The sequence below is a fragment of the Rhipicephalus sanguineus genome, chromosome 2, assembly GCF_013339695.2.
Source record: "Rhipicephalus sanguineus isolate Rsan-2018 chromosome 2, BIME_Rsan_1.4, whole genome shotgun sequence".
Classification (NCBI taxonomy): Eukaryota; Metazoa; Arthropoda; class Arachnida; order Ixodida; family Ixodidae; genus Rhipicephalus; species Rhipicephalus sanguineus.
Window position 1 is genome coordinate 161,876,178 of NC_051177.1, and position 19,025 is coordinate 161,895,202.

The following is a 19,025-nucleotide window of genomic DNA, read 5'->3' on the forward strand; positions in this document are numbered from 1 at the left end:
GTCAGCGCGCGTCATGAAACGCGATCGCTCTCCCGCTGTGATTCGCATGCGCGAGTGCTGCTACCCTGTAAAGTTAGCAGACTGAGGAGTGCGGCGCCGGCAAGTGGCGGCACACCCTGGCAAGAAGCGCATCTGATCCGAACGCCGCTCTCGATTTATGTCGGCTATGGGTCAATGAGGCTGCTATGTCTTTTGCGACGCGGAGAAGCAGATACGCGACGTCAACCGGCAGACGCTCCGCCCGCCGACGAGAGTGAGACCCGGCCTCTGTTTGAAAAGAGGGCGCCTGAGGAAACGGCAACTTCGCGCTCCACTTGTTGCCCTTGCGCGGAGCGCACGACTGCAATATTTGGTTGAGCAGTTCATAGCCCTGTCAGATTTCCGCAGGATGTTTATTCTCAACAAGCCCAAGGGGTGTTTCATGACCCCTTTAAAGGAGGTGGTATGCACGGACATGTGGTTTTGGAGCTGCAGTTCAACAGCGGCATTTGCATATCAAAATTAGGCCCAGCTGCACTCTTTTTTCATGCTTGGCACCACCAGTCCGTAGCTGCCATAATCTTTAGGGCCTTCTTTTGCCCACGAAGCGGTGCTTATTGTGAGTAGTAATTGCCTAATATTTAGCTAGCCAATTTGCTGATTTTCTTTCTTAATGACTATGAGGAGCAGTCAGCTGAGGCCAGATTAGGATCAACACGGAGGCATTTGTACTTCAGTGATGTACAGACAATACCCTGCAATAGTGATATTATACACCACCTTGACTTTCGCGTTGTTTTTTTCAGCATCGTGAACATGCGCGCGGTCGTGAAATTTTCCTTCAGCCGGTTAGCTCGCGAAGCCCGACAACAGCGCGCTCCAGTGAGCTTGAAATTAACGATGCCAATGTTCCGCCTCATCCGTCATAGCGATCGAAGCGACCATGCTCAATAATTATTCGTGAGCTCCACGGCGTCGGGCCGCGATAGCCACGCTTGAACAGGCGACTTATCGGCTATCTAAAACAACGCGTGCATTCGGCCCGAAGCGCAAGGCTGTAAGGTCAGCGTTGATAGGAATGTCGCGGCAGCGAGCATTATCGACGTCCTGTCACTTCGGTACAGACACCGGGTAAGGTTCGGAAGAAGCGTGGTTCAACGGCAACGACATTATGGTGCGCACTATCTGGCCGCCGTCAGTTTTATTTATTATTATTATTTTTAATTTCTATTTAGTACACACTGTGGTCACTGAAGACCAGGCAGGTGGTGAACAGAACAATAAACAATTATGCAAATAAAAAAAAATCAGAGGAATAATCAAAATTTACAAGACTACAAAATACATGATGCAGCAAGAAAAATGTAACAAAAATACAACAAAAGTATATAATACACAGTGATACAAATAAAGCAATGTCTTGAAGCCCCAAAAACGTCAATGTACACATACATACACACCTATTTATATTTATACACACTGAAACGCGTCAAGTACTGTGTAGAGTGATTCCACGTAAGATCGAGCAATCGATGGCTGGAGGACCTCTCAAATTTAATTCAAAATGTTATATATTATTGCCTGATGAGTGGAAAGAAGAGATCCGCAATTTGTTTTGCCGACAAAATTTTTTTCGAAGCACAGGAAATCAATAGTGACGAAGAGGTGGAGTGGAGCGCTCATCCGCTCTGCTGTTTGGCCAACTTTGTATGTAAAAATGTATTAAAGTTAGGTAGCTGAAATTTCTTTAACGACATATATGCATGTTTTTTCTTCTGCTCAGGTATTTTTAGTTTTGATGTGTAGTGTAGATGTTTTTATAAAAAACCTCAAAATTGGCCCAGGAAACGTTATTTTCTTTACTTTGGAGGTCTTTATCTCGAAAAATCCTTGTAGCAGAGCGACAAACATTGCGCATTACGTTCTTCGCATGCCTATTTACCACACTGCCGAATCTTATATTTATGTAACTTTTCAGTAAAGAGATATGATCGGGCAAAGTTAAAGAAAACACCGGACAATCAAAATTTCTGACGACAATTAAAAAAAAAACATTTTTTATATTTCTTAAACTTTGTCCACTTATTCTCATCCAGATCAGCTTTCATAATCATTGAAAACATGTTGCGTAATGTCGTTGCACTAATAGTTACGACCCCTCCAATGAGACCCTTAGGCAAGGATTGGCAATTCCGACTTCTTGCCCAGCAAGTGCATAAAATGCAGGCAGGATTGAATTGCTTTTTATTAAAGGGCAGCAGGTACCAAAAAAGGTGTCGCCGGCACTGAAGACGTTAATTTTGAAATTATTTCGTCACTGCAGCGGCCACGAGCGCGGGGCTCCCGAGCAGGCGCGCGTTGTAAGAGACGGCGCAGTGAGAGCTCGTTTTCGCGTCCTCAGACCGATTGAGTTCGAAACAGCAAGCCTCTCCGGTGACTTGAACGCGCGTGCACTGGAGCTTCGCTATTCTATCCGCCCTCTGTTCGCATCGCAGCTAGGCGCTGATAACAAGGCAGAGATGGAAGCAAGATGAGAACTCTTTAACGGAGCTATGAGCGCTCGCTTCACGCACGCTGCTGCCAGAGAAACTGCGCTGCGCCAGTTGCGATCAGTGGAAAGCACTAACGTGGCGCTCCAGTGGCAAAGCAAAATACGGCATGTCAAAGGAAAGAAAAGCAAAACTATCGGTAACCGGATGCGCTTGCCTATCTGAGATGTCGGCAGCAGACGGCCTGAACTGGCCGCGCGTTCAGAGCGCTGTTCACACTTCATTCGGCGCGGATAGGTCTTGTGCTTTGCTCTTACTCTACTCTACTCCTCCTGTGCGTCTCATGGCGAGAAAGTATAGCTCGGAATGAGTGTATTGTGGAGACTACCTTTCGAAGCACAAGAAGCTTAAAGGAGTACTGACACGAATTTTTAAAAATTTCGGATTGTTGCTCTAAACAAAAATATGGTGTCGAGAAACCTAAAACGACTATTGTGGTGCCTGGGAATGCATCGTATATATTTTAATTAAGGCCACCTTAAAAAGACACTTTCGGGTTAGATATCGAGGGGGTGTCTTCTCAGTGTCGTTTCATACCAGTGTGTCGTCCCGGATATACAGAAACTCGCGACGTACTAGCAGCAAATTCGTCATCTGTTCGTGGTGCGCATAAACAACGATGAGCGCTCTGTTAAGAATAATTTGACTTTTCATCTGCCTACGCATTGTAGGACCTGTGCCTGGAACACGAGCGCTCTGTTAAGAATAATTTGACTTTTCATCTGCCTACGCATTGTAGGACCTGTGCCTGGAACACGAGCGCTCTGTTAAGAATAATTTGACTTTTCATCTGCCTACGCATTGTAGGACCTGTGCCTGTGAGCCAGTGCTGTCTAGCATTCGAATTCTGGGCAGAAGTGGGAATGCGCTGGCGAGAGAACTAATGGAGGCTTATCACATTAAAAAGAAAGACCGTGAATGTATCAGTGACACTTCTGTTGTTCTGCGCAGTAAGGAAAGACTGTTCTTAGACACTTGGTTATAATGCGAATATGTTTTGGTATCCCGGTCATGATTACCATGTCGACCGTCATGTGCATTGCGCCTGCGCGCGCCACTCGGCTGTGTATATATGTAGGAAGACGTTTCTGAATAAAGCTTAGTTGCGAGTAGCGCCTGTCCTGTACATCAGTGTTCCTTCTTAGTCCTTGTCGATTTTCGCGCTAGCCAATTTTGAAGATTATGAACCAACTAGCCCAACAACGTATACTCTTAAACGATGAGTGAATTGTCGTCATGTGACCCTGACAGTGATTTCTGCGATTTAGGCTGCAGCAGGACGCAGAACTCGCATACTCGGGCGAACTGTCTTGACTCGCCGGGATAATGTCCTTGCAGTAGAGCTGGCTTGCAGATGCTCAGCGACGAAAACTTCAAAGTCAAATTAAAATATTTTATACGTGTTCTCCGACTCCGCTGTGTGGACAGCGTTGACACTGCATACCAACGAAGCAAAAATGTCCCTTTTGCTATGTCTCAAAATCTTGTCAGTGCTCCTTTTTATTGCAAAGAAGCAAAATTTCGCACAGTTACCGACCTAGGCATATACGCTTTGAAGAAACGTTTAACGCTCGAAAGATCAGTGACTGCCAGTGAGACGGACTACTTGTGCTACGCGTGCTTTTGCTACCACTGCAATGAGAGATCTTCACGGAACGCACAGTTTAAGATGACATTCTTATGCCCCCTGAAAAAGAAATCGACGTCATTAACCAGATCACTGCCACTACCGCTGTACGTGCGTTCAAGTCACCCCAGAGGTGTTGCTGTTTCGAACTCAATCGGTCTGAGGACGCGAAAACGAGCTCTCACTGCGCCGTCTCTTACAACGCGCGCCTGCTCGGGAGCCCCGCGCTCGTGGCCGCTGCAGTGACGAAATAATTTCAAAATTAACGTCTTCAGTGCCGGCGACACCTTTTTCGGTACCTGCTGGCCTTTTAATAAAAAGCAATTCAATCCTGCGTGCATTTTACACACTTGCTGGGCAAGAAGTCGGAATTGCCAATCCTTGCCTAAGGGTCTCATTGGAGGGGTCGTAACTATTAGTGCAACGACATTATGCAACATGTTTTCAATGATTGTGAAAGCTGATGTGGAGGAGAATAAGTGGACAAAGTTTAAGAAATATAAAAAATGTTTTTTTTAATTGTCAGAAGTTTTCATTGTTCGGTGTTTTCTTGAACTTAGCCCGATCATATCTCTTTACTGAAAAATCATATAAGTATAAGATTCCGCAGTTCGGTAGATAAGCATACGAAGAACGCAATGCGGAATTTTTGTCGCTCTGCTACAAGGCTGTTTTGAGATAAAGACCTTCAAAGTAAAGAAAATAACGTTTCCTGGGCCAAATGTGAGGCTTTTATAAAAACATCTACACTACACATCAAAACTAAAAATACCTGAGCAGAAGCAAAAACATGCATATATTTAGTTAAAGAAATTTCAGCTACCTAACTTTAATATATTTTGTGCAATTCATAACGAAAGTTGGCCAAAACAGCAGAGCGGATGAGCGCTCCACTCCACCTCCTTGTCATTATTGATTTCCTGTGCTTCGAAAAAATTTTTGTCGGCAAAACAAATTGCGGATCTCTTCTTTCCACTCATCAGGCAACAATATATAAAATTTTGAAATAAATTTGAGAGGTCGACCAGCCATCGATTGCTCGATCTTACGTGGAATCCCCCTGGAAATGTTAAGAAATAGCAGTTCGAAGAAGTAATACTACATATATACAAAACAAAAAGAAAAGCTGTATAACAACCGGAAGAAGTACTGAAACCTTCAGGTTATGTCAAGGTTCAGATGCTCGAGCAACGCTCTCCGAAAGTCATTGATGAAACGACATAATTGTTCGGGGAAAAAAGAATTTTTAAAACTGTTAGTCCGAGTTGTTTATGAAAGCATATTATGCGTATGCCGATGCCGGAATGCGCGAGAAGAAAGTGACTGCATGTATCTATGTGCAGAAATAATAAGCTTACCATTATAAAACTGAGCGCAAAAATTTTAGGCGTGCGATCATGCGACGATCGTCAAGCCCAGGGATGTCATTTTCTCTAAATAATTATGTCGGAGAAACCGTCGATATAAACTTAGAAAAAAATAAAACGTACAGCGCGCCTTTGGTTCATCTGAAGTTTCTGAATATATTTTTCTAGAAAGGGTCCCAAATCACTGAAGCATATTCTACCTTATGTAAAATATGCGCTTTGTATGCGAACATTTTTAGTTTCGGAGAGGTTTTTTTCATTTTCTTCTTCAAAAAAACCGAGCTTACGAGAAGCTGATGCGCATACATTTGTTATATGTGCGGACCACTAAAGCGTATTTGCAATGGTTACTCCTATGTGTTTATATTCCATCGCTTCGTGCACTGGTATTCCTTGGACGCCGTAAGTAAATGTAAATGGCTGTTGTATTCTCGTCACCAGTAGAATTACCATTTTATTCGGGTTTAATATCATTGATAACCGAGTACACCACTCACTAAGTTGTGTTAGGGCAAATTGTAAGTACACTTGATCTTGTTGGCATGCTAAGTTTTATATAGAACGCAGTCATCGGTGAAAAGTCGGATATTATTGTTAGGCTCAGCCATGTCAGCTATCTATATCATTGATATAAATAAGGAAAAGAATCGGCCCTAAAATACTTCCCTGTGGAGCACCTGAGGATACTGGCACTGTGCTAGAAATATGTCCCCCCATGTCAACGTACTGAGAGTGACTTAAAAGATAAGCATCTATCCATTTTATGACAAAAGATTGCAAGTTTAGGTTTCGAAGCTTTACCAGAAGTTTCCCATGAGGAACATGGTCACATACCTTGCTAAAATCCAAAAAAATTTAAATCAACATGGCCAGAGGAATCAAGTATTTGTGCGATATTGCCACGGGCGTTTCCTATTATCACTTTTGCTTTATTCGGTTTTCGCCCACAAAGACTGTCAGCAACGCGCAGCGCGAACCGCGCCTCATTGTTCGAGAAGCTTCCCGATCATTGTAGATCGTTTTGTTAAGATTTCGCGCAAGACGCGCACACTCGAGCTCATTCTAGAATTTGCGCGACAGCCAGCGATAACGCTGGAATATTCGACGGCACATGTTTAAATGCCGACGCGCTTCACCGCTTGTCAGTTGATCGACGGACGACGCCCTGTTCGCCGCTATCATTGTACAGCGTGTATTGCTGTAGTTCTAGTTCTACCCCGCCACGGTGGTCTAGTGGTTATGGCGCTCGACTGCTGACCCGAAGGTCGCGGGATCGAATCCCGGCCGCGGCGGCTGCATTTTCGATGGAGGCGAACATGTTTGAGGCCCGTGTACTTAGATTTAGGTGCACGTTAAAGAACCCCAGGTGGTCGAAATTTCCGGAGCCCTCCACTACGGCGTCTCTCATAACCATAGCGTGGTTTTGGGACGTTAAACCCCAGATATTATATTAGTAGTTCTAGTTCTCAGTTTCTCGGCCACAAGTTCGGCCAAATAAACTGTTTCATCTCGGACGTGCTGACTGGTGCCTTCGTCGACGTCACGACCACGTGACAGTATCATGAACTGTTTCAACATGTTGCGTACACGTTGAAATTTTTTTTCGAAAGCCATGTTGAACTAGAGGCAACATGTCACTGTTTTCAAGAAAGTCAGTGATAAAATCAGCAATAATGTGTTCGAGCACCATGCATCACGTAGACGTTAGAGAAATTGGGCGGTAGTTTTTCTTAAGCAGGCGATCACCTTTCTTGTGCACAGCTATAACCCTGGCGAGACGCCAGTCATTGGTAACATGGCCGTTTTAAGTGAGTCAGAAGAAAATAATGGTTAAAATATGAGATATCGGTCTGCATATCGACGCAAGAAGGAATTCGGAATACCGTCAGGGCCACCAGAGGATTTTTCTTTAACGCCAAGAAACAGCGAGAACACACCTTCAAAGCTTATGAAATTTGAATCAGGCAAGGATGGAACAACTTCAAAATTTTTCCCGTCTTTTGAAGAAAATACGGAATGAAAATAATCATTCATTATGTTGGAAACTTCTGTTAAGTCCATAACTACTGAGTCTTTCTCAGTTTACCTAAATTTGGAGCATTACTTTCCAAATATTGCAAATTTTTTCTGGTTAATTTATTAAGAAACTTGGCAAAGTCGATGAAAAATATCTATCTCGAGGCGCAGTTAGCGTGCAAGAGAGTTCTTGAATTTGGAGTTGTTCAATTATATCGGGATTCTTTTTCGATCGCTTTAGTTTTCGCTTAATGTGTAGAATGTCACGGGTAATCCAAGGGTTAATCCTGGTTGTTTTAATGTGGCGGTCAGGAACAAAGGATTCTAAACAGTGCAGTACGGTGTGCTTAAAGGATAGCCACAAAGAAATGACATGATTGTGGGGTTCCTGATCTACACGCTGACATAATACATCAAGAATAGACTGATCATCAGCCTTCGCCATATCTTTTACCGCTTTCGTAGCTGTTTCGGGATGTTATGCATTATTAGCAAGTTTACAAGTGACCAGTATTAACTTGTGGTCTGATATACCCTCTTCAATGGCCACGTCGTACGAAGGAATATCATCTCTTGAGAAATACAAGGTCGAATATTGAACCATGATTTCCGATTAGCCGCATGTTCTCAAGTACCTTTTGTTGCAAGTTGCAGTAAAGCATTATATCACACAGAGGGCTATCAATAGGATGGCAAGTCAAGAATAGAGCACCTTCCTCTCCCCTTCGCTCAGTTTCCCGGGCATTCTTTCTTCTTTTGCTCCTTAGTATTATTCGTTAGTTCTTTCTCGCATCTGAGCACCTCTTTTACGACGCGCAGAAAAGCACTACCAGGAAGCATTCCATAATGTAAATAATGAAATAGTGGCAGTCAGCGACTTGCTGTGGTATTCTTTTTTATTGGCGCATGCACCCAGAATTCGTGCTTATTATGCGAGTGATTAAATCTAGCTGAATCAGGTGTTGTGCAACGCAGGAAAATGTTGTCGCAAGCCGGACGAATAAGGGACCTAACTTGATAAATAATTTGTTCTACACAACGAAGCGCTCCTGAAAAATAGTGACAGCTACTGAGAGTACGTGTGTCGTATACGTGTTTGGTAAGCAGGTGCCCAGTTTTTTATTGACAACTGCGAAACAACCTGGCTCCATCTTATATAATGCCACGGCGATGACATTTTGCCAATGTCATAGTACTGCTCTTCGCGCAGGTGCTCTGTTTCGAAAAAAAGAAACAGTTCCGCGCCCCCCTCCAGCGCCTGTCCAGTCCTCTTCGGGGAAAGGGAAGCGAGAGTGAGGAGTGATGTGACAGTCAAGAAGGAAATGAGAAGGGGAGATCATAAAACATTGATAGCCTTGTGGAGTATAATTTAGCAAGGGGATAAGTAAATGAAGTGGTGGGGGGGGGGGGGGGGGGTAAGGGCGACTGATGATAAGGTGCGGATGAGGGAAACGATGATGAAGAAGAGGAGATGAGAAGGTAAACCATAGCGTAACCATGTACAGTATAGCATCGCAAGCGGTGGAAAAGAGAAGTATCAGCCAAGCAGATCCTACCATAACATAGCCACGCATAGTAGTATAGTATACCAAGGGGATGGGAAAGGGGAGTGAGGGTGAGTAGTACAGAAAGGAGGAGAGGGCAAGTCATAGCTAGAGTTTTATAGTATAGGAAGGAGTTGCTAAAGGGAAGTAAGGTGAGAAGTGATGTGCGGATAAGGAGGAGGAAAAGGAGGGGAGAGGTTATAGCATGGCATAGCCATCTATAGTAAGAAATAGCAAGGGGGTGGGAAAGGGATGTGAGGGTGATAAAAATGAGGAGGCGAAAGGGTAAAGCATAGCATAGCCATGTAGAGTATAGTACAGCAAGGGGGTGGAAAATAGAAGTGAGGGTAAGGAGGAGGGGAAGGCCTCCAGGTCCGCTCTTACTAGAGTCTTCGCACCACTAGTGCGTAGCTGCCCCAGATTTTTTGTTTTGTTTTGTTTTCTTTACCTCGTCAGTGCCTCGCACCGCGCATCTTCACCACACCGTTTGCGATTAACTGACACGAGCGACACGTGGAAGATATCGTAGTAGCGTTGCTGATCTGAGGATAGTCACGGCGATGTCCAACGCTTTCCCCTCTGCGCAGCGGAGAAGGGTGGAAAGACCGAGCGAGAAACCGATGAAACGTGCATTGCGGCGCATACGAAAGACTAAGAAACATACGACACGAGCGCTGACTCCAACTCGCCCATCTTGCTCTGGTAACCGATAAACCGAAAACAGCCGATGTGGCCACCAATGGGTTGCCCTATCCCCTGTCACTTCCTTAATAGAGCACCTATTGTAAAAATATTGCGGTAACATGTTCAGGTCGTACAAGTGTGTTGTTATAGCTTCATCGCAAAATTTGGACCTCGTGGTTGCTCACTGACCCTTTAAAAGCTTAGAGCTAGCGGGAGGAAGTCCTCTCCAATGGAGTATCGCGAATGAACGAAACGCGAACAGTACCGCTTCTACGCACAGCACTGTTCGCATTTTTTTAAGCGGTTGAAGCCTGGCTGGTAACAAAAAGAGACTGCAGTCATGCGTAGTGCATTCAAAGACGAATGTAGTCTTTTTATTGCCATCGTGGTAAGAGGGCGATAAAACAAATCTGAACAGTCGAACACTAACACGCTGCGCTGTTCGGGTTCCTTTCCATCGCCGCTGTCGATATGATTAACATTTTTCGTATACATAACATACACGAATGAATAAAATGTTACGCATAACCGCGTGATTACGCACAGCTGTGAAATTTTAAGTGGCAGCTTTCCAACTGAAAAATCTAGTTGCCAGAATTAACGGCAAATGTGCTACATCCATTTCTATACTTATTGGTTATCTTCCTATCCGCAACTCAGACTCCTACCTATCCTTGGACATCTAGCCCTAGGTTGATGTTTGATCATACTAAGTAGAAAGCGCTCTTGTGTCTCTTGACGTAGGCACCGAAAAAGGAGCAGCAGCACGGTGCCATTCTTGGGATATTGGGTCGGTTACCGTCTCACAGGTTGAGGTATGGCGTGTTCCAAGGTATGGTGGTGTTTCCTCCGGACGAAACTAGGAAAGAGATGGCTGCGAAGGAGAGCGTGAATATGTAGAAACAACGTACTTGACAAATCGGCACCGTCTCACAAACTACAGCGTTGTCGTCCAGGCGTACAACGCCGCCGGCACTGGGCCTGCTTCCGACGAGGTCATGGCCACCACCCTTGAGTCAGGTGAGATGCTACTGCAGGGAATTTTCGCCCTCACGCTTGCCGTAAGTTGGGAGAAAGGAAATTGTGACATGTGTATTGCAGATATTGCGTTGTTTATGGGAGGTGCAAAACGGCTGCAAGATTAGGTCAAGTGCAGCCGGGCACGGCAGAGAGCAAGGCGGTTTGATGAAATTAAGGCAGTGGCAGGCCTGTAGAATGAATGGTGCCGGCATGGCACAAGACAACGGTTTCTATATATATATTGATATAAAGACCTTGCAGTGGTCGTGAAGTAGGCTGGCAATTAATACACTCATTAATCTAAGTGCACTTCGTTATCTGTGTCGCGCATGGCTCAAGATCAACAGGTTCTTGCCAGTAATAGCAAGAGATGCACCGCAAATGATGGAAAGCTTTGCCACCGTACAGGTACGTGTTCTACACACAACCGTAAATCAAGAATTCGTGCTCTCCTCAACAGCGTGTCGTATCGCATACAGCGATCGCTTGCGCCTGATTCGTGGCACTGGAGGCTGTTTCGATTGTTCACTCATAACAGGTGCTCTTTGTTCTGGCAGTCGTGGAAAGACATCAACTCGTTTATGTAAGGTGCATGGATGGCGCTCTGCGCGCACTTGCAGCACAAGAGACGTAGTAGTGCGACCCTAATGTATAACCATCGGAAAGCAACCATACAATCGCGTTTATATTGCAGATGCACAATTATGCATAATTCTCTAGTAGCGCCAAATGTTGACACAACGTTGCCGCCACATTGAGGGAGTTGATTGAACGTTCGGGCAACGTTCCGTGCTACTAGAGAATCTCCTTGTAATAACAAGAATAACACAAAGCTTCTCTCATTAAAAATTTTGGAGACACACTTGTATCATATCAAACTGAACTGAAGAAGCCAAACCATTAGCTACATAGCACACAGAGAAATTCTAGTATCGCATAACATTCAAAAAGAATACAGGCGCGGCGAATAATGACGGCTCTACTTGGAGCTCGCTTAGACGGCCGCATCTCGTTCGTGCCTGCCACGACCTTCGCTGTGCATACTTTCTGCAATCTCACGTTCCGTCAAGGGTGCTTGATTACAGTGCTAGGACAAGAAGGGGAAACAAACACTGTCTGACGACGTGCAGCGTCGACGGTGTTCGGGTTGCTTACGGACGAACGCGCGTGATTAATATAGTACCCTCCACTATGTGGCACCGCCCTTCCATATTTAGCCTAGGTGTGTGCCATATCTCCTCGTATCCCAGAAAACACGGTATCGATTGAGCAGAGCAGTACGTTATCTCGTCATTTCCCTGCCGTTAATTTTTATTGTTTTTTTAGTGTGTGGTTTTCCGCTACGCTGCCTTCGCATGATTAGAAATATGTTTTCCTCACAGTTACGCTATACAAGGCCATGGGAAGGATAGCGTGTAATGGGAGCCCCTCAGTAATTACACCGTCATTGTTGTTCGGAAGGAGGCCGCTGTGGCGCTGTACTGTTACAAAAAAAAATACCGGCCTGTACGCTATGACAGGATGAACGCGTGGTAGCTCTCAGCCTCATAGCACTTGATTGACGCAGCGACGAGCTTACGCTGCCACCAAACTAGTCCACTCCAATGTCCACTTTTTAATGAAGGGGCGCAAAGTACAGGCATACTCACACTTTGTTGCGTTAGTCTTTGTTGGAACAGCCGCTTCTTCGTTAACCATGCCGTTGTGGTAACATAATTTAACAATGCACAGAGCTATGGTCTTTTCCTTTATTGTGTGTAAGATACTCGGGGCTGAGTTTGATGCCCAGTGCATAGCGAGTTTAGCAGAAGCTGAAATGAAGTGAGTTGTAGTGAAGCACGGACGCCATGGTTTGAACGACTGCGCAGATGGTTGCAGAGATTATATTTTCTGTAGCAGCCTCTTACATGGCATTAGCGAAAATTGCCGAGAAAAATTCAGTAGCATTTACGTGAAATGTATGTGCACTCTGGCCTGTGGACACTGCTGTAAGAGACGTACATCGGTGAATTGAGTTTCTCTTCACAGTGCATATACACATATTGCTACTGACCCTGACCCAACTGAAAGCAGCTAGGGGCAATCGCCGAATAAGACAACGACAATGTGTTTTAAAAAATAGACCTGTGGTGCGACCCAATTTCGTGTGGTTTTGTTCGTGACAATATTCGTTAAAAAGAACTTGTTCATGACCTTGTTCGTGCTTGCGATAGGACCTAATTGCAAAATGAATTATTATTCCACTACTCCGCCGTGTCGAGTGGCAACAACATGGCGTCCGCTGCTGTGGTTACTTTAAGCGTTCCACGCGTATGAATACGGAGGCAGTCTTGTCGTTTGCTCAGTTAGAAACGCTAACGTGGAGCGCATTGTTGCGAGCAGGAGCAGAAGTGGCAGAGCTGTGCCCGAGTAACTGTAAGTGCCCAAAGCAGCGACTTCTCGTAGTCTTCGGTCTCGCAGGCTGCTTTCACATTTCTAGACGCTATAGGTTGAATTGTGGCCGTCCGACAACAGGCGGTATCTTTGTCATAAACAACCTTTCCTCCAAACACGACGAATAATTTCGTTTTTCATAGAAATAGCTATTTAAAGGACACCGTCGGGGCTTCCAATGCTCTACAGATAATATTCATTTTAATTGTATGCAAATTGTATGCAAAACGCTGTGCCAGTGCTGCGAACACGCAGCACTGGCACAGCGTACGCTGATGTAGGGGTCTTCTATCATACAGCCGTAAACTCTTTTAAGGCGCTTATCGCAAGTACCCAGCATTGAAAGTAGCTGTTTCATGTGCACACATCGGAGGAAAATGAGACGTCTGTCAGCCCCTTCGTGCATGTTAGGATAAGTAAAATACGCCGGCGGATCGATCGCAGGAATCTCGGAACTCGTAATTAATTTTTAAATACATTTATTCTCCGTTCTGTAAGTTGTGCAGTCCGGGTACGGTGGCGATGAGATTTCATTTGAACGTATTCGGGACGATGATTAAGAGCGTTGCTGTGTTGCGCGTTTCACTACACGTGGGCCTTAGTCAGAGCTTAAAAGACCAGCGTTCACTAAATGTCCGTTGCGTTATCACATTTACGATGCCTGCAACCTTGTAAATATTCTAATGGACAATGAATTGATTCTGCAAGTGATTTAGGTATAGCACATGTTTCTGTGTTTGCCTCTTGTTTTCGCCCAGCATAAAGGCCCTTCCACTGTCGAACTCGTCTCTACTGGTGCAGTGGGAAAGGGAGAGGAGAGATGATTATTCTGTGACGGGTAAGTATTGCTCGCTGCGTAGGAGACTGGGTCCACAGTCAAACCGAAATAATAGTATAATGGCGGTCTCCACTTTGCTGGCTTCTCCGAAAGTGTAATATATAATGAAAGAGTGATTTCTCACTCTATACGTACTTTGTCTACGTTAGCCTTGCTTTGTAGCAGGTATATATATTTTAAGAACTTTCTCAAGCGAATATTTTTCTTAGTATTTTCTGTGTATACGTTTCGCTATCTCTTTCTCATAACGTCTCTACTCTAACTGAAATCGCTCGTAATACTTTCGCTTACAAATATACGCATCGAGAGCGATATAAGAAAATTGTCATTAAAGATATCTTGAATACTGACTACTTTTAGCGCTAAGAATAAAAAAAATAATCGATCGCGAGACACAGGCAAGCGGCGAGATTACATTTGTCCATGTCTTTTTGTCGTGCTTGTTTTCATCTGCGTTGTAGACATATACGTTGGGAATCACCAACTAGTCCAATCGACAAACCTGCTTTATCGATCGCTTCAGAAGGGAGGAAGCTTGGGCATGTTGATAGTCCATCGTACTGCAGAAAACATAGCGCAAACACAAACAGGGGACGAAATGTAGACAGGAAAAGAGGTTTTTTAACTAATGCTTTATTGCTGTTCTCTACGCCTGTTTATATGTGCTCACGGCCTGCGATAACGAGTTAGTTGAAAGTTAGCGCTTCTCCCGTCTTCATCGCGTCCCTTGTTCGTTTTTTCTTTTTTTATAGGCTGTGGTTCGTGCAGTTATCGATCGCAGCGGGATGTAAACCCGACCTGGGCAAACTCTAGTGCCATTGACAACCAACCGAAATAAGTAGTTTCGCCAAACCACCTTAACTACAGTTCGCGCTCGTCTATCATGCCGCACTCAACAACCATTAGAGTACAGGAAAAGCGGTTCACAGCGCGTATAATGAATTTTCAGGCATTTTCCGGACCACTTCATCAATTATGTGCTGTGTATCTGCTGACGTACGGTACTGTACTGGCCCGGCCTTTCAAAACATTATTGATCAAACAACGTGGAACTGAACATTCATGTTTCTAAGTACGGCAGACATGCACTCGCTATGCACGCTTGCACACACACACACACACACACACACACACACACACACACACACACACACACACACACACACACACACACACACACACACGCACACGCGCGCACACACACACACGCACACGCACGCGCACACACGCACACGCACATATATACACACACATATACACACATATAAACATATACACACATATAAACATATACACACATACACACACATACACACATACACACACATACACACACACACACACACAAACACACACAAAAACGCCCGCACGCTGGTCGAAGTTTTGACTCGACGAAGGCTGTGCCACGGCCATGCGTTCACAAACCAGTATAATGCACGCAGATTTCTTAAGTACGCCTTTTTATTTCTCCAACCATATGTGCACCGGACCTAGAGAACTTCCTCGCACCCTTACCTTTGAAAATCCACGTTTCCTTTGTGAACATTCGTCGCAGTTCACTCTTCTCGACCGATCCTTTATGGTAAAAACCAAGGCCGGTGCGGAGTCGCGCGCTCGCTCCGCCCAGCCCGCCCCCCTCAATCCGCCCCCCACATGGTTACACCTGTGATGTGCGTGTCGTACATTCTCATCGTTATTTACCACTAAAGTCTTATCTAGCCATTCGAGAACAGTTTTTGTGTATGCACGGGTTCTTTGACTCTAACCCTCCTGGGATCAATGATGCTATAAAAACGCATGGAAACTTGTAAATTTTGTCTTGCATTCATAGATCGCACTTTTAACGAACACAGTAACCCACAAAAGAAACTAAAACAACTGCAAGGACTGTATGGACTTTCCGCCTTCGTTTGTCCATTGCCAAGGACAACGTATTTCATGGAATACTGCAAAGCGCAATGTCGAAGCGGGACAACGGTCACGCTGAACACAGGAAAACAGCCTTTTTCAAGACATAAATGGCATAATTGAGTGTAGTATTGCTGTTTCTGTTACTATTCAGTATACACAGTACCTTGGCTTTCTTTTCGAATATAAACGAACTTGCCCAGAAACGAAGTTTGTTCAACTACTATGTCGGCTTTCAACAAATAAGTATTTTCTCCTGCTTTTATTACGATGACATGCAATGTTCTTTTGAATAGTGTTTCAATGGGCAATTTCAAATTGATGGTAACTTGCTTACATGCCCCACTTAGAATATATCAATTAAGACTAACAAAGTACATCAATAAGAGAGAAGCTGTAGCTGAATCACACTAAGGGCGAGTCATTGATGGTGCCATTGGTTCGTTGCTCAATACGAAAATGTATTAAGTAGTACAGTGAACACTTGCTGTCAAAAGGCCCCGGTTTTCCACCTGCTTTTGTTTTGCACACGCACAGAAGTGCACACTTAGCCAGCCGTAAGGACAGCAGCTGTTACTTTTAGCAGTAATTAAGACGCACCACTCCTGTACAGATGCTGTATATTTTTAAACCTACACCTACAACAATAACAACTAACCTAACCTAACCTAACAACTAACCTAACAACTAGCCGATCCTCCCCCGCAGGGGCAGCTCGCTAGCAGAACATGGGAGGAATGCGAAGCCCTCCTTGCGTCGCAGGATTTGGACGCACAGCTTTGCTGTGTAAACAGGGCGCCAGTGCCACTGCCCTGCGTCATCTGGACGAAGGCGCAATGTGATGACCGTGAGGTAGCCCAGAGCCCGTAAATGGCACAAACTCACTCACGCAATGTTTTTCGTTACGTCCTCCTCCTTTTTAATTTTTCAGTAAAATGGCTATTGATTTACAGCACTGCGTGCTCAACTTTGGGAGAGCAATAGCTGTCCCCGATATCGCTGTAGCGTGAACAAGGAGGTGTCGGTGTTAATGGAGCCGAATTAATGGGAGCGACAGAATACTGCTCTTCCATTTCAGCAATAACTGTGGCGCGAGTTTGATCGTTAACCTCTTTGCTCAGACTATGCGTTTACCTTAAGTCGGCTCGACAAGGACAAACAACGAATGCCATTTTCCGTAAGAAACGCGAAACCTTATATAACACTCTCGGCTGTTACGAGCGGGCGCTGCGACATGGCCTAGACTACTACTAAAAACGCTGCCCGCTTTTGCACGGGGCTGTTACTGAATCAGGGCAATTGGGCTAGAGAGGCCAGGTGGACTCAGGAATAGCAAAGGTTGCGCAGCAGAGCGGCGCACCTTCTGTTGTTTCTGAGAGCCTCAGCTAGCCAACGGCCCCGATGCCACGGTCCAGGGACCAAATACTACGACCTTAATATGGAGCTTCGAAAGTGAAGGCGAGAGGGAACCGATAGAAGTGAATAATTAAAACGAGAAAAAAATATTCTGCATAGAATGGGATTTGAACCCGCGCACTCTGCGTGGCTGGCGAGAATTCTACCACAAAGGCACGCTGGCGCTTGAAACTCATTTTCAAGAGTACCCTATACAGGCGTCATGTCAGGCAAGGAATCGCGTTAGCCTATGTAATATAATAATATTATCAGGGGTTTACACACCAAAATCGACGATATGATTATGAGAGACGCCACAGTGGAGGGCTTCGGAAATTTCGATCATCTGGCGTTCTTTAACGTACACTTAAATCTAAGTACACAGGCCTAAAACATGTTCGCCTCCATCGAAAATGCAGCCGCCGCGGCCATGATTCGATCCCGCGACCTTCGGGCAACCAGTGGAGCGGCATAACCACTAGACCACCATGGCGAGGCCCTATGAAATGTAGCGTGGCAGAAGAGTAAAACACAACCAGACATCACACAATGCTAATTGCGCAACGAGTGTGTGGTTTAAAGCATGTCACGCACTGCAACGTGCTCAGCCATAATTGTGCATCGTCACCAGCCGCATGCAACATCAACAAAGTGCGCATAATAGCTTGCAGGCGTGTAGCGAATACCTTGCTTATCCGCAGAAAGACGAGTAATAGTGGAGTGGGCGCTTCCCTTCTTCCAAAAAATTGATTTATGCCGTAGTGGATACTTTGCAAGTGTACTTGTATTACTGCGATTGCAATTACATGAAAACTCTCGTGGGGCTTTTGCCGTCGCCGTTGCCCTCAACTGATTACATCCCCCTCGCGTATCGTGTATTCTACCGCGCGTAAAATCACGCGAGCGGGGGCGACGAACGCGGATGAAGCAGAGAATAAAGAGGCCAACACAATGCCATCATACGAGGCAACACAGTGCGATCGAACGAGTAAAGAAAGAAAGAAGGAAAGAAAGAAAGAAAGAAAAAGAAAGAAAGAAAGAAAGGAAGAAAGAAAGAAAGAAGAAGAAGAAAGAAAGAAGGAAAGAAAGAAAGAAAGAAAGAAAGAAAGAAAGAAAGAAAGAAAGAAAGAAAGAAAGAAAGAAAGAAAGAAAGAAAGAAAGAAAGAAAGAAAGAAAGAAAGAAAGAAAGAAAGAATAGTCACACGCCAATCCATACAGATAGTACAGACCATAAGGGAAATGTGGACCGAAAGACGGCCAGCGCAACACCGTCATTAAGCTGCCATTCTCATCATTTCCCTTGCAATTATTTACTAATCGGCAAAAGTTAGCATTACCCAGTGTTTCTAATATTGGCAATATAAATCAAACACGGGCATTTCGACAAAGTAAAAACGTGCGGACAGTGTGCAATGTTTATTTAGACGATTGCAGTGAAAGACTCAAGGCCATTTAGGCAATTTACTGTGCGCAACATTCGCGGCGCAGGAAAAAAAGAAAAAATTTGCAGCAACTTTTGCTCGATGGCACCGTGATATCAACATGAGTTCGAGATCGTGGCCGCTTGCGCGCCTTCTGGCTGAGTTGCGAGTTGCAGTTCCTCCTCGTCTTCGCTTTCTGATGACATGCATTGAGAGCTCTACTTCACGTGAGCTCACTTTCACT